The sequence below is a fragment of the Gekko japonicus genome, unplaced genomic scaffold (genome assembly GCF_001447785.1).
Source record: "Gekko japonicus isolate JY-2015 unplaced genomic scaffold, Gekko_japonicus_V1.1 scaffold177, whole genome shotgun sequence".
Taxonomy (NCBI): Eukaryota; Metazoa; Chordata; class Lepidosauria; order Squamata; family Gekkonidae; genus Gekko; species Gekko japonicus.
Window position 1 is genome coordinate 352,973 of NW_015161408.1, and position 13,631 is coordinate 366,603.

Below are 13,631 nucleotides of genomic sequence, written 5' to 3' on the forward strand. Positions count from 1 at the left end.
CTGGTGCGAAGCTCTCTCTCCCCCTCCCCCACAACGACTCGTCTGCTCTTCTTTCCTCTTCATTGCGCTAGAAGAGAACGGCACTGCTGGGAAGGGAACCCCGGGGTGGGGTGGGGTGGGGTGGACACACCTTTTTGTGAGGGGACATGGGCGGGCGCCGGATGCCATCGGAAACGCGATCAGACGCCCGCCCTTGCCCCGCAGCTACCGGAAACTAGTACCTCCGAGGTACTAGTTTTTAACTGCGCATCTTCGGAGGGAAGCCTCAGATTCGCCACGGGAGCGCTACGCTTCCCAGATGGGGCGCTATGATCGCGCCCGGAAAATCCACCTATTATCCGTCTCAGTAGCGTGGCTACTGCTCCGTGTGACTGCAGCCTATGGAGGGCAAGTCCATTAATCAGTATTAGTCACAATACCTAAAGAGGCCGTGGTGGTGGAAAGTGCCGTGAAGTCACAGCTGACTTAGGTGACCCCCTGGGGCGTTCAGAGGCGGTTCTGCCATTGTCTGCCTTCACATCACAACCCTGGTATTCCTTAGAGATCTCCCATCCAAATACTAACCAGAGCCCAGCCTGCTCAGCTTCCAAGAGCTGACAAGGTCAGGTTAGCCTGGGCCATCCAGGTCAAAGCAGTCAGAGGCAGTAACTGTCTGAATATCAGTGCTGGGTTAGTTTGGACCATTTCTGCAAATTGGAAATGTCTGCATTTGGGTTGCAGAATTTGGTTTATCTCAGTGTAGTTCTCGCAGTTTTTGTGGTTGTTCTAGACAAAGAGACACAAAGAGCCCCATCTATTATCATGGCCCCAAAAAATGTTTTTAGAAATTGCAGCGTCTCTGTGCTTTGCTCTTTTTCACATTTCAGCAAACCAGAAGTAACAAAGTACCTAGCCCACACATTAGTACGATACTCCCCAAACCTCTGATTATTAAGGCACACTTTTCATGGTTTAACAGCTTCACTTCACTAACAAAAAGCTTATTTTCAGAGCATGGAAGAGGAAGAAATGTCCACCCTCGGAGAATTCTACCCTCTGTGCTTCTGATCTAATTACTTTTCCGATTGTACTTGAAGATTAAAAGGAGACTAGTCCAGAGCAGTGACTCACACAGAGACGCAACAAGCATCTTCTCCGTAGGCTTCTGTATGTTTGCAGGCAGAATGACTGCCTGACCAAGTCAAACCTGATTGCCAGCAGAACTACCAACCTAAAGCAGAGTGCGTTTGAAAGGGAGCAAGGCCATACCATAAATCATGCAGCAACATTGTGGATAGCTTTTGTACAGATGGGTGCATGGGGAACCTCTGATTATTTAATGAATTCATTTCTCACAGCAGACCAGTATATGTAAAGCAGTATTTGGAAATCACTATGCTAGCTAAAGAGAATCTTCCTCTGGAGTTTTCCAAACCCACAAGTGACCCAGACAAAGAATAGATGTGATTTGGAAGCACAGGACTTAACATTATTCTGGAAAGTAATGTGCTTGGATAAACCCCGTGCTTATAGCTACGAGATGGAATGCACCACGCCGCTACATCCGATTACAGTTCTCCACTCCGGGCCCAATTTTGCTCTTTTGTTAATACACACCTCAATTGCAAATGAAAGCAAAACAAATACTAATCAAACCCCCCTCCCAATTCCACCCCAACGTTTTGGCTGTAATGAAAACTGACATTTATTGGCTGCCAAATCTCCCATCTCAGTCTGCTTGATGCAAGCTCACTTAGGACCCTTGTTGGTATTTCCATGATCAAACCCTGTTTTCGGAGAAAACAGAGAACAGCCTGACTGGGGCAGATTCAATTGCATCAGGCTGACGTTTTGGCTCCGTATCAGAGCTTGGTTCAGCCTGTGGTTCTAGGCACCACAAAGACTGGGACAGTTCCAGTCTTTCCCCCCTTCTCTGCTATTTGGCATGATCCTTGCTTGTTTCATATGGCAAAAGTGCTCTGGCAAGAACCTCCCAAGAAGGCTGTACAATCAGTGTGCAGGTTGCAAAGCCAACAAAGGCTATTTCCGCCTCTTTAACCAGAGGTGGGAATCGAGATCAGGCAAGTTTTTAGGGATGCCAGCCTCCAAGTGGGACCTGGGGATCCCCTGGAATTATAGCTCATCTCCGGACTACAGAGATCAATTCCCCTGGAGAAAATGGATGCTTTGGAGGATGGACTCTATGGCATTGTACCTCACTGAGGTCCCTGTCCTCTCCAGACTCCATTTGCAAATCTCCAGGAGTTTTTCAACCTGGATCTGGCAACCCTACCCCATCTCCTGACAGAGGCCTGGGGGGGACCTCACAATCCTATGAAGTATCCAGCATTGTATTTTTTCTCTCTTGTAATTCTCAGCAGCATTATGAATCACACACATTTCCTAGTGCTTCCCTGACATACTGAGTTTCTGAGCCTGTGCAGTGAGCCTAGGATGTGTGGTTTTCCAGGGTACATGAGTACTCAATAAGAAGATCAGGAGTCCAGGAAATTAGCCGACCGTGCCGCCTCAGCACCTCCCCTGGGTTAGGACCTACGTCACCAGTGGGTTGCCGACACGGCTGAGGGGCAGCAAGACGGGAGGGGCGCCAGCGTGTCCCACACCCCTGCACTCTGCAGGAGCATAGTCGAAAGATAGCCCTACAACATACCCAAAAAACGGTCGTCCAGCCTCCGCTTGAAAACGTCCAACGAAGGAGCATCCACCACCTCCCGAGGCAGTCTGTTATTATCTTCCCATGTGCATGGAACCCTGGATCATGAAGGTTCCTGGGACGTGTATTTTTCTGGGCTATGTCATTTCCTGGGCATCACCTGACATTACTAGGGTGACCAGATGTCCTTTTTTAAATGATGTCCATCCTCTTTTGGGCTCTTTTTTAAAAAATTGAGGAATGTAAAGGTTCCCTTGCTCGAAAGCCAGTCGAATCCGACTCTAGGGTTGCGGTGCTCATCTCCGTTTCAAAGCCGAAGAGCCAGTGCTGTCCGAAGACATTTCCGTGGTCATGTGGCCGACATGACTAAACACCAAGGCGCACGGAACGCTGTTACCTTCCCACCGAAGTGGTCCCTATTTATCTACTTGCAATTTCTTGCTTTCGAACTGCTAGGTTGGCAGGAGCTGGAACTAGAGACAGGAGCTCACCCTGTCTTGCGGCACCCTGGTCTTGAACCGCTGAACTACTGACCTTCCACAGCCTGCAGTTCAGCGTCTTAACCACTTGAGCCACCGCAGCTCCTATTTTGCCCAACAGTCCCACCAGTGGAGAGAAGCTTCGATTTTGCCATCAGCACTACTTCCTAATATGCATTTTGAACAGGGCTTCCTATTGCATTGCTGTGTATTGGGATTTTCTTAGGCCTGTGGACTGCTTTGCTCCATGGCCTTGACTCCTTCCCTCCCCAAATCAATGGCGCAGTCCCTGCCCACCGCCAGGAAGTTCAGGGGTCCTACACATTCCTGGCCTTGCTCTTGTTAGCTGTGCAATAGCAGTTGATCGTAACTGGGGAAAAGTTAACATGTTCTTAGAGGCCTAGCCGAAAATGAGTTTGTACAAGGTTGCCTGGCAACCAAGTCTGATACAATGTTTGGGTTCCCTACTAGAAGCTTCTGCCTGTGTGTGAGAGAGAACTGAAGGCATTGCTTTCTGTTCTGAATACTTTGTATTCATGTGCTCTTTAAGATTGAATCATCTTGAATCTCAAATCCAAGTAGAGTATCTTATTTATTATTCCAAGACTGTGTGGACTCAATCACTCTGGTGAGCTCTGAGCTCTGGCTAACAGCTGTCTCTTTTGGAGTGTGAGTTTGTGTGGGAGGTTTTTCATTGCATTTGCTGCCTTCTGCTGCTTGTAAGCATCCTTGTGTGCTAGAGAGAGAAGCCCTTTGAATATTCACAGCAGGAAAGTGGAAGGTGAAGCAGCTTGTATTTTTTTTCTTTGTGACCAGGAATATGCCAAAGCGAAAGTGTAAATTTAGCTGTGAAATTGAAATAAAATTCCCTTGCTTCAGTACTGGCAGAAATCAAAATGAAGCAGAATGCACTACATGCAAGTGTTTTGTGTCTTTGGCAAACAAAGGAAGTCATTATTTGGAAGCACATGTCACCAGTAACAAGCACAAGAAAAAAGTCCAGAGCTGTCTTAATACCTCAAAGGTCAGTGAATTCTTTATCAAACAAAATTAAAAAACTGAAGACCGAGTTATAGCAACTGAAGGAGCATTGTCATTTCATGTTGTAAAACATCACCTACCATATAGGTTTACAGATTGCACTTCAAAATTAAATAAATTATATATTCTGATTCAGACATAGCAAAAAAGGGTTACCTGTGCAAGACCAAAAGCTGAGGCCATTGTCAGTAGAGTGCTTATTCCACACTCTGTTCCTATGGCTATTCAGGATTTAAATGAAATCTTCTGCTTAGGTCTTTCCACAGATGACAGCAACCATGGGTCATAAAAACTATTCCCTGTTGTGATACAATAGTCTCATAAAGTTCATGGTATTCAATCAAAATTGATACAGTTGAATAACATGCCAAGTGAAAAGTCGGGAATGGTAGTCGACTGTGTTACACAAACATTAAAATACCACGGCCTCCTTATGAAGTGTGTTTGTTTGTTTGTTTGTTCGACTTCTATACCGCTCTTTCCCGTAGGCTCGGAGCGGTTTACATGTAATTAGTTATACCTATCTAGGGCCACAATTGTACAGGGGGAGGTGACAGCCTCCCAGCACCCAGGCAGCAGGGTTCTCTCTTTCTTCTCCCGGTTCCTTCATGGTGGGCACTTCACCTCCTGGCATGGCATTTTTCGGCACAGCTCTTATTCATAGCGACTCCTTCCGGTGAGACCTTTTTCCCGGTGCACGGCTGTGCGACGGCTGCAGCTGCGATCTACGTCCAATTGGCTCAGTCGCGCCGTGTGCCGCATCACCACGCCTCCGGTCCAATCCCCGTCCAGATTCCGCCGCTGCTCTGCATCGGATGGTCGCCATGCTTCTTGCTGAGTCCCCGGGTCTCTGCCACGCCACACCGCCACACCGCTGTTTCCGTCGTCTCTCCTGTTGCATTCTCTGGTGACGGCACAAACACTAAGTTTCAAGGAATCAGTTGTTCTGACGTAAAAATGTCTTACATGCCTTGAAGCATGTATACGTATGCATGTGTATGTGTGTGTGTGTGTGTGCGCATAGTCGGTGAGAGAGAATTAGTCGGTGTTGGTTGCCCAGCACACATCCTTCACAATTGTATACAGCATGGGGCAGACACGTCTGTAGACATAGAATACATCATGATGAAGATTTACAATTATTTCTCCATATATACAGTAAGAAAAGAAAATCTCAAGAATTGTTATGAATTCATTGATATAAATTGCAATCATTGTCACACAGCAGAACAAGATGGCTATCATTTTTTTCCTGCCATAGAATGGTTACTGCATATGTTTCCTGGTGTGAAATCTTTTTTTCTGTCTCAATCTAATCCACCATCCATATTGAAGAAATTCTTTGAAAATGACTTAGCAGAAGAGTATCTGTGGCACTTACTTTCCTTAATGTCAATGTTCCATACAAAAATCCAGGAAATAGAAAGGGGGGGGGTCAGTTTGGGAGGTTTTCACTGTATTGCAGTCAGTTTGAAAAATGTTGCAACATAGAATGGAATAAGCCTTCCTTTCACTAAAAACAAAGGAGATACTAAGCAAAGGAAAGAAAGCTGTGTTAACTAATGGAGAGTTCATTTGTGACCCTCATCTTGGAAGCCAGTGCACGGAGGGTTCAGCCGGAGACTACTTGGGCCACCAAAAAGAGATGGACTTTGGGGGTGGCAAGCTGTGAAGGAGGGAAAGTCAGTCATTAGGAGCTGCGGTGGCTCAGAGGTTAAGATGCTGAGCTGCAGACCGGAAGGTCGGTAGCTCAGCAGTTCAAGACCCTAGTGCCATGTGACGGAGTGAGCTCCCGTCTGTGGCCCCAGCTCCTGCCAACCTAGCAGTTTGAAAGCAAGAAACTGCAAGTAGATAAATAGGTACTGCTGCAGTGGGAAAGTAATAGCATTCCATGTGCCTTGGTGTTTGGTCATGCCAGCCACATGGCCACGGAGAAGTCTTCAGACAGCGTTGGCTCTTCGGCTTGGAAATGGAGATGAGCACTGCCCCCTAGAGTCAGATTTGACTGGCTTTTGAGTAAGGGAAACCTTTGCCTTACTGTTGTGTTACTAAGATCAATGTTTTTGTTACATGATATGATGTTAAGTGAAAAGTAAAAATGTTTTATTCTCTATAAAATTATTGCAAGATTCATTCCAAGTTCTGTTCCACAGATAGAAGAAGAGATTGGATTCATGCCCCGCCCTTCACTACCCAAAGGTGTCTCAGAGCGGCTTACAAACTCCTTTCCCTTCCCTTCCCCACAACAGACACCCTGTGAGATAGGTGGGGCTGAGAGAACTTTGACAGAAACTGCTCTTTTTTCAAGAACAGCTCTTATCAGAACTACAGCTTGCCCAAGGTCATCCAGCCAGGTGCAAGTGGAGGAGTGGGGAATCAAACCCGGTTCTCCCAGATTAGAGTCCGCGCACTTAACCACTACACCAAACTGGCCCTCTAAGCTGTGGAGTCTTGTAAGCAAAAATTCTCCTTTGTGAGCTACTGGCATTAAAGTTGTGAACACTTAACCACTATACCAAACTGGTTTAATCTCAGATACCACAAACTGAGACTACAAACACACACACCTCTTCAGGCAGCAGGTTCCACAGGACCACAGTTGAGAAGGCCCTCAGCCCTTGTTGACACAAGGTGGACAGTTCGTGGAACAGGGACCTTCAATAAATTCTGAAATGAAGACTGGAGGAGACAGAGAGGAGCATACTGGGAGAGGCGGTCTCCATTTATTGGAGATGGCGGCTCTTTTTGTAGCAGGAACTCCTTTGCATATTAGGCCACACACCCCTAATGTAGCCAATCCTCCAAGAGCTTACAGAGCTCTTCTTACAGGGGCTACTCTAAGCTCTTGGAGGATTGACTACATTAGGGGTGTGTCGCCTAATATGCAAAAGAGTTCCTGCTACAAAAAGAGCCTGTTACAGCAGAGTTTACCCGGTTATAGAAGCATGATGTGAGCAATAAGCAAACTTCCAAAAAGTATATTGCAAAAGTGAAACTGACTTTTATTCAGGTATATTCCGTTCACATTCAGGTTGCAGTCAAAAGGACAGAAAGCAAGCCTAATCTAAAGAATACTATATCCCTATCACAAATGGCCAGCTAAATCCAGCCTCACGTATGTGAAAGTATGAGTGTATTTTTAATACAGGAGAGACCTGTAGAAATGTGTGGCTCCATGAAGAGCCATGAGGCCAGTGGTGTAGAACAAAGGGCACAGGACGAGAGGAGGGGTCAGAGAGCAGCTCCTAGGTTAAGAACAAAGAAAGGCATCCCATTAAGGAGATAAGCCTCTAATCACCTGTGCAAAACACCTGTGCCTCTATGTCCTGTTGTTGATCCTGAAGAGTAATGGGTTTGGGATGTTGGGCTACGTGGACCTCTGGTCTGATCCAGCAGGGCTCTTCTTATGTTCTTAGGACAATAAAAATGTCTTTGCCTGGTGCCTAAAAGAGTGCCAGGGATAGGGCTGCCAAGTCCTCCCGGGGGGGCGGATTTCCCCCCGCTTTGGAGGCCCGATTTCCGCCCCTGTGGAATCGGGCCCCGGGGGAAACCCCACCCCCGCGTGCATGTCACAGGAAAGTGACGTCATGACACCGGGCACGCTGGGGGCGGGGCCACAGCCATTTGAGGGGAAAACATAGAGTTTTCCCCTCAAATGGCTGTGGCCCCGCCCCCAGCGTGCCCGGCGTCATGACGTCACTTCCCTGTGACATGCATGTGGCGCGCGTGCCGGGAGCCACCCAAGAGTCCCCCGCCGGTGAGGTAAGTCCGATTTGGCAACCCTAGCCAGGGATCACATTATGGCTCCTACTTACAGCCACCTTCCACTAAAAAGGACAACACAACCAGCTGGATATTCTCAAGGGCCACACAAATACCATTTGTGAGGTCCAGCCTTTGAATTTCTGGGACCTCACTCTTGTTTTCACGATGCTGCTGTAGGGCACCATGGCTAGTGCTTTGTGCCAGAATGGAAGGCCTATTTCCCCCCCCCCTCACCGCTGCCCTCCCTCCATCCCTCACATAGCGCTAACCACCCACAGCCTGAGGGCCCTGTCACCGTCGAAAGCAAATCCCCTGAAGCCAGTTGCCAGCTCTGGCTTCAGTTCCATGTTGTTGGTGTGGCCTTTTTTTTTATATTGCTCTAATCCCACAGTTTACATAGCAGAGCCCCCGGCCAAACCGAATGACTCCAAGAACCTGCCAGAAACCTCATCTTTTCCTAAGTCCTATAAAGAGTTTCCGGCACCTGCTCTCCGTGTTCTTCACAGGGCTCCTTGCGCACCGTTGGGAGGCCGCGAGGGATGACCGCAAGGCTGAAAACGTCGGGGGGGGGATTATTCTTGAGGGGTCTGGGAAAACGGAGCAGTGTTCCTTCAACCACACACACTTTCTCCCCTCCTCAGCCTGCGCTGTCTTCCGTCGCTTGGCAGGCCTCGCTCCAAACACTTGGTTTGCATCGACGCTGCTGGCTGCCTCTCATGCTGATGGGAAATGAGCTAATTACACGAAAGGCAGCCCGTCCCGGAGGACAATGTCGTTTTTCCTGGCAAGCTGGGGCACTCGTTATTTTCCAAAAATACATTCCTGCTTCTCGCTGGTCCTTGAGGTTTTATCTCACAGTTCCCTTCTGGTGGACCTGTCCTCAGAAAGCCCGGACACTGGCCATCTATTGTTCATTCTAAATGGTTCCCACACGTGGCTCGATGACACACCATGTGCTTTTGATACAGGAGGCCCCAGTATCAGTGCCTGGTATCACCAGCTAGAGGGCCTCCAGATGCTGTTGTTGTAGGGTTGCCAAACTCCAGGGAGCGGCTGGAGATCTCCCACTATTACAAGGGATTTATACCTCACCCTTCACTTGGAGTCTCAGAGTGGCTTACAAACTCCTCCCCCTCCCCACAACAGACACCCTGTGAGGTAGGTGGGGCTGAGAGAGCTCTTTCGAGAACTGTCCTTGAGAGAACAGTTCTGACAGAACTATGGCTTGCCCAAGTTCACCCAGCAGCTGTATATGGAGGAGTGGGGAATCAAACCTGGTTCTCCCAGATTAGAGTCCACGCACTAAACCACTACACCAAACTGGCTCTTTGAGCAGGGGATTGGACTAGATGGCCAGCATGGCCCCTTCCAACTCTGTGATTTTGTGATTCTATGACTCTGATTAGGCAACTGCTTGCATCTGTAGGCAGAGATCCTCAGAAATGCTGGCTGCCTGGGGCTGTGGTTCAGTGGCCGTACTGTGGAAGGCCTATTGCATCTGAGAGCCTAAGTTTCTGAAGCCGTTCCCTGAAGATCTCAGACCTTCCTAGTCTAGTTCACAACAACCCCATGTTAGCCGAATTGCTTTATTTACAGCAATTGGCAATTTATAAATGGGTTCTTACCAACTATACCAAGTTCCTGCTCCCACTAAGGGTTACCAGAGAAGGAGTCGAGGCTGGTGTTGTTAAAATAAATATCTTTTACGTAAAGAATATAAATCTCATACAAACAATACTGATGTACTCACACATTCAATCAAGTTCCTTAGAAATACAGTTGCATTAGCAGTTAGGGTGATGGTGGGCTATACTTATCTGTCTTCGCAGCTTTGGTTGTTCCAATGAAGAATGGATGGGAAGAAATAGAAATCTAGGGAGTTTTAACACACGACCAGAACCAGCCAGAATGTGTGGGTCTCTTGACTGCAGCTCAAGAGACTGAAGTAGAGGCAAGGGTTTGGGTATAGCAAGTGGGACTCAAGGGGAGTAAAAAGCAGACAGGGGTTGTTGCGGGGGTTGCTAGCTAGGAAGGGCCAGGTGAATGGTCCTTACCTTTTATAGGTGGTCCATTGGGTGGGAGGTAACTATTCCAACCTGTGGACCCACCTACCTGTTAGTCCGTCCCAAAACTAATCCTATTGGTTACCTATAGGAGTGGGAGGTTGCCTATAAGGAGTGGTCAATATTGAAATCTAAAACCTTACTCAAGGAAGACATCTGGGCAGGTGTGAAACCTTGGCATCAGGATGCTCCATTGAAGTGCTGATCAAGCTGGCCATCCTATTGTAAACCAAATGTCCATTTGGCAGGAAATACCAAAGCAGCAACAAAGCATGGATGTGTTGTACGTGATCACAACTAGATCTGCAATGGGGGCTGTCTCTTCTCAAAGCTGTTGTTTCTTACTGCTCACAATAATGGAGGAGTATGTGCTCCTTCACCAGGCTGATAACTGTGTAACTGAAATCTCATTTACATGTAAGGCTTGTGCAGGCACCTTCTATGTGTTGCATCACAACAGGTGACTTGAAATGTACAGTCCTCTGAGCCTATGTGTGTGTGTGTGCACAGTCCATTGTGTGTAGCAATAAATATAAGTCCATAAAGCAAAATATCAAGTTCATTCTCTAACACCCAGCACTGGCCAATTAATTTGTTCAGCGCCTGGTTAGAACTAGAGCTGGAAGTGTGGCTGATGAAGAACAGTAGGAAAGACTCAGGGGTGTGGGGCTTGTGAGTTGAACTGAGGGTCACCCGTGCCCCCATCAGTCAAATACCACTAACAGGAGACACCTTCGCATCTTTGGACAGATGCTTTGCCCTTGCCGTGGCTTCTTACTCATGTCGCCTTCTATATATTAAGCAGAGACGCAACTAATGATGTCAGTACGGTTGCCATAAACAAGAGTCCCCAACACAAGCCTGCACCAAGGTCTAGTTTGAGGTAGGGCTGCCAACTTTGGTTTGGGAAATCCCTGGAGATTTTAGGGGTGGAGGCTGGGGAGGGCTGAGTTTGGGGAGGAAAGCGACCTCAGCAGGGTATAATGCCATAGAGTCCACTCTCCAAAGCAGCCATTTTCTCCATCATCTGGAGATCAGTGGTAATTCTGGGAGATCTCCAACCCCACCTGAAGGCTGGCAATCCTACACAGCTGATATGAGGAGCAAGAAAAGAGACTGACTGGGAGAGAAGGACTAATCCACACTGGCTAAATACAGGTCTTTGTGCATCCTGCAGTCCAGTGTTGCCAGATCCCACCTGGCCACCAGTGGGAGATGAGGTGAGTGGGTTGCCAGATCCAGGTTGGAAAACTTCTGGGGATTTGGGGATGGAGGATGAGGAGGACAGGGAGTCCACCCTCCAAAGTATCCATTTTCTCCAGGGAAAGTGATCTCTGTAGTCTGTAGATGAGGTACAATTCTGGGGGAATCCCAGGTCCCACTTGGTGGCTGGCATCTCTACTGCAATCCTGTAAAAGAGCCTGTGTGAACCGGGAGCTTCACTCTCAGTTCTTCTGCCAAGGTCTCTCAGGGTTCAAGGCCTCAGGTTGGCAAAAGGCAACTCGTTTTGCTTTATCAAAATTCAAAAGCACTTTGTGCTTTGAAGGCTCACCTCTTCAGTCTCCGGTTCGACTCTGGGCAAAGGAAGCGAGACATCCATTAACGACGACTTCCACACTTCAGCTTTCAGAAAGCTCCATAGAGTTTATTGAGGATGATTACAAGATACACCCCAGTAGGTAATATCAAAACATATCAGCGTTCACAAAGTTTCATGCTCCTTGGCCCGTCACAACTTTAAAAGTAAATTAGCCTAGGTCTAAAGGAAAACATCTGATATTAAACTGTCTGCTGGCCACTCAAGGCCAAGTAGCTAATCATTATTTGCAGCTGTGGCACTCTTAAAGAAAAACTCCAAGATCTTCACCTAAACAGTTCACGGGGCTGAAGCTGAAACCACTTGGGGTCTCTATTTCAAGTTAATCATCTAGGTAAAAACAGAAGCCCGTGCTGCTTCCATACAGAGCCCCAAAAGAACAGAAGTATATTGGGTGAAACATTATATATCCCGAGCCTTGTGCTTATGAAAAAGCTGCTTTCCCTCATGCTTATACAGATGGCCTTGAAAGTATCCGATTAAATATATATATATATAAATGAGAAGAAATGAAAGGTTTTTTTACCTCCTTGTGGAGCTCTGTACAAAGTGAGAGAGCTAGCACAAGCGACCTGGCAAGCACCGATTGTTCGGACTGGCCTATGAGTTGGCTTTGTGGTCTTGCCCTGCAAGGATTTAGTTGGGCCCGGATCTCGCAAAGAGGTATAAATGCTAGAACAGCACTCTTGTTCGATAGCCGGAACATGGTTTGCAAGTGGGGGACTTCTCCTGCAGATGGCTCATGGTCCTGCTATCTCTGAGAATCTGGTGAGTTAAGAAGGGAGCCTAGTGGCTTCCAGTTGAACACTTACCTCCACATGGTTGCAGGATGGCTGACCCTGGATCTGAGAGATCACCTGAGCCCCGTGTCACGGTTGCTGTCTAGCTGAGTTCCTCTGCCGAGGCCTCTGGATCCAAAGACTCAGGTTCTCAGGATCCATGGTAGCATTAGGAGATCCCTGGAGCCCCCAGAATGCCATTGGAAGCATTAGTTCCTACATCCTCCAGCTCAGTTTCAGAAAAGAAGTCTGTTCTAGCATCAGGCTCTGGAGAGCTCCTGACAACAGCACTATGTTGGGCCAGTAGGGTTGCCAATTCCAGGCTGGGAAATTCCTGGAGATTTTTTTTTGGGGGGGAGCATCTGGGGACAGCAGGGTTTGGGGTGGGGAGGGACCTCAGAGGGGAATGATGCCATAGAGTCCACCCTTCAAAGCAGTCATTTCTCTAGAGGAACTGGTGAAGTGGTTAGGAGCATGGACTCTAATCTGGGAGAACCAGATTTGAGTCCCTGCTCTTCCATACGCAGCTGTTGGTGTGACCTTGGGTCAGTCACAAATTCTTGCAGAGCTGCTCTCTCACAAGCAGTCTTGAAAGAACTCTCTCAGCCCCACCTACCTCACAGGGTGTCTGTTGTGGGGAGGAAAAGGGAAAGGAGATCGTAAGTCGCTCTGAGATTCCTTTGGGTAGTGAAGGGCAGGGTATGAATCCAATCTCCTTCTCCTCCTTCTCCAGTCTAGAGATCAGTTGTAATTCTGGGAGTTTCCAGACCCCACTTAGGGGACAGCAACCCTAGTTGGTTGGCTCCTGTTTCAAACACAGGAACATGATGCAATATGTGCACCAAGGGAACAGAATGGACTGCACTGTGTATTGAGTGGCATTCGCTGCTACCAGTTGTAAAGAAGGAGAACATGGGTGCCTTGAATAGTCTCCCTGAAAGATCACTAAAAGGGAAAGGGGGGCTTTTCATGGGTGGATACACTTTCAGCTAAGGAGATTCCCTTTCAGCTCAGTTCGAATCATGTTCTAGCACTGATAAAGACATATGATGTGTGCCATCTCCAATGGACAATGCACAATAAAAGTTTCAAAGAGTTGTTGTTGTTCAATCGCACAGTCGAGTCCGACTCTTCGCGACCCCATGGACCAGATCCCGCCAGGCCTTCCGGTCTTCCGCCGTCCTCTTAAGTTTACTCAACTTTATGTTCATTGCATCGATGACACTGTCTAACCATCTCATCCTTTGCCGTCCC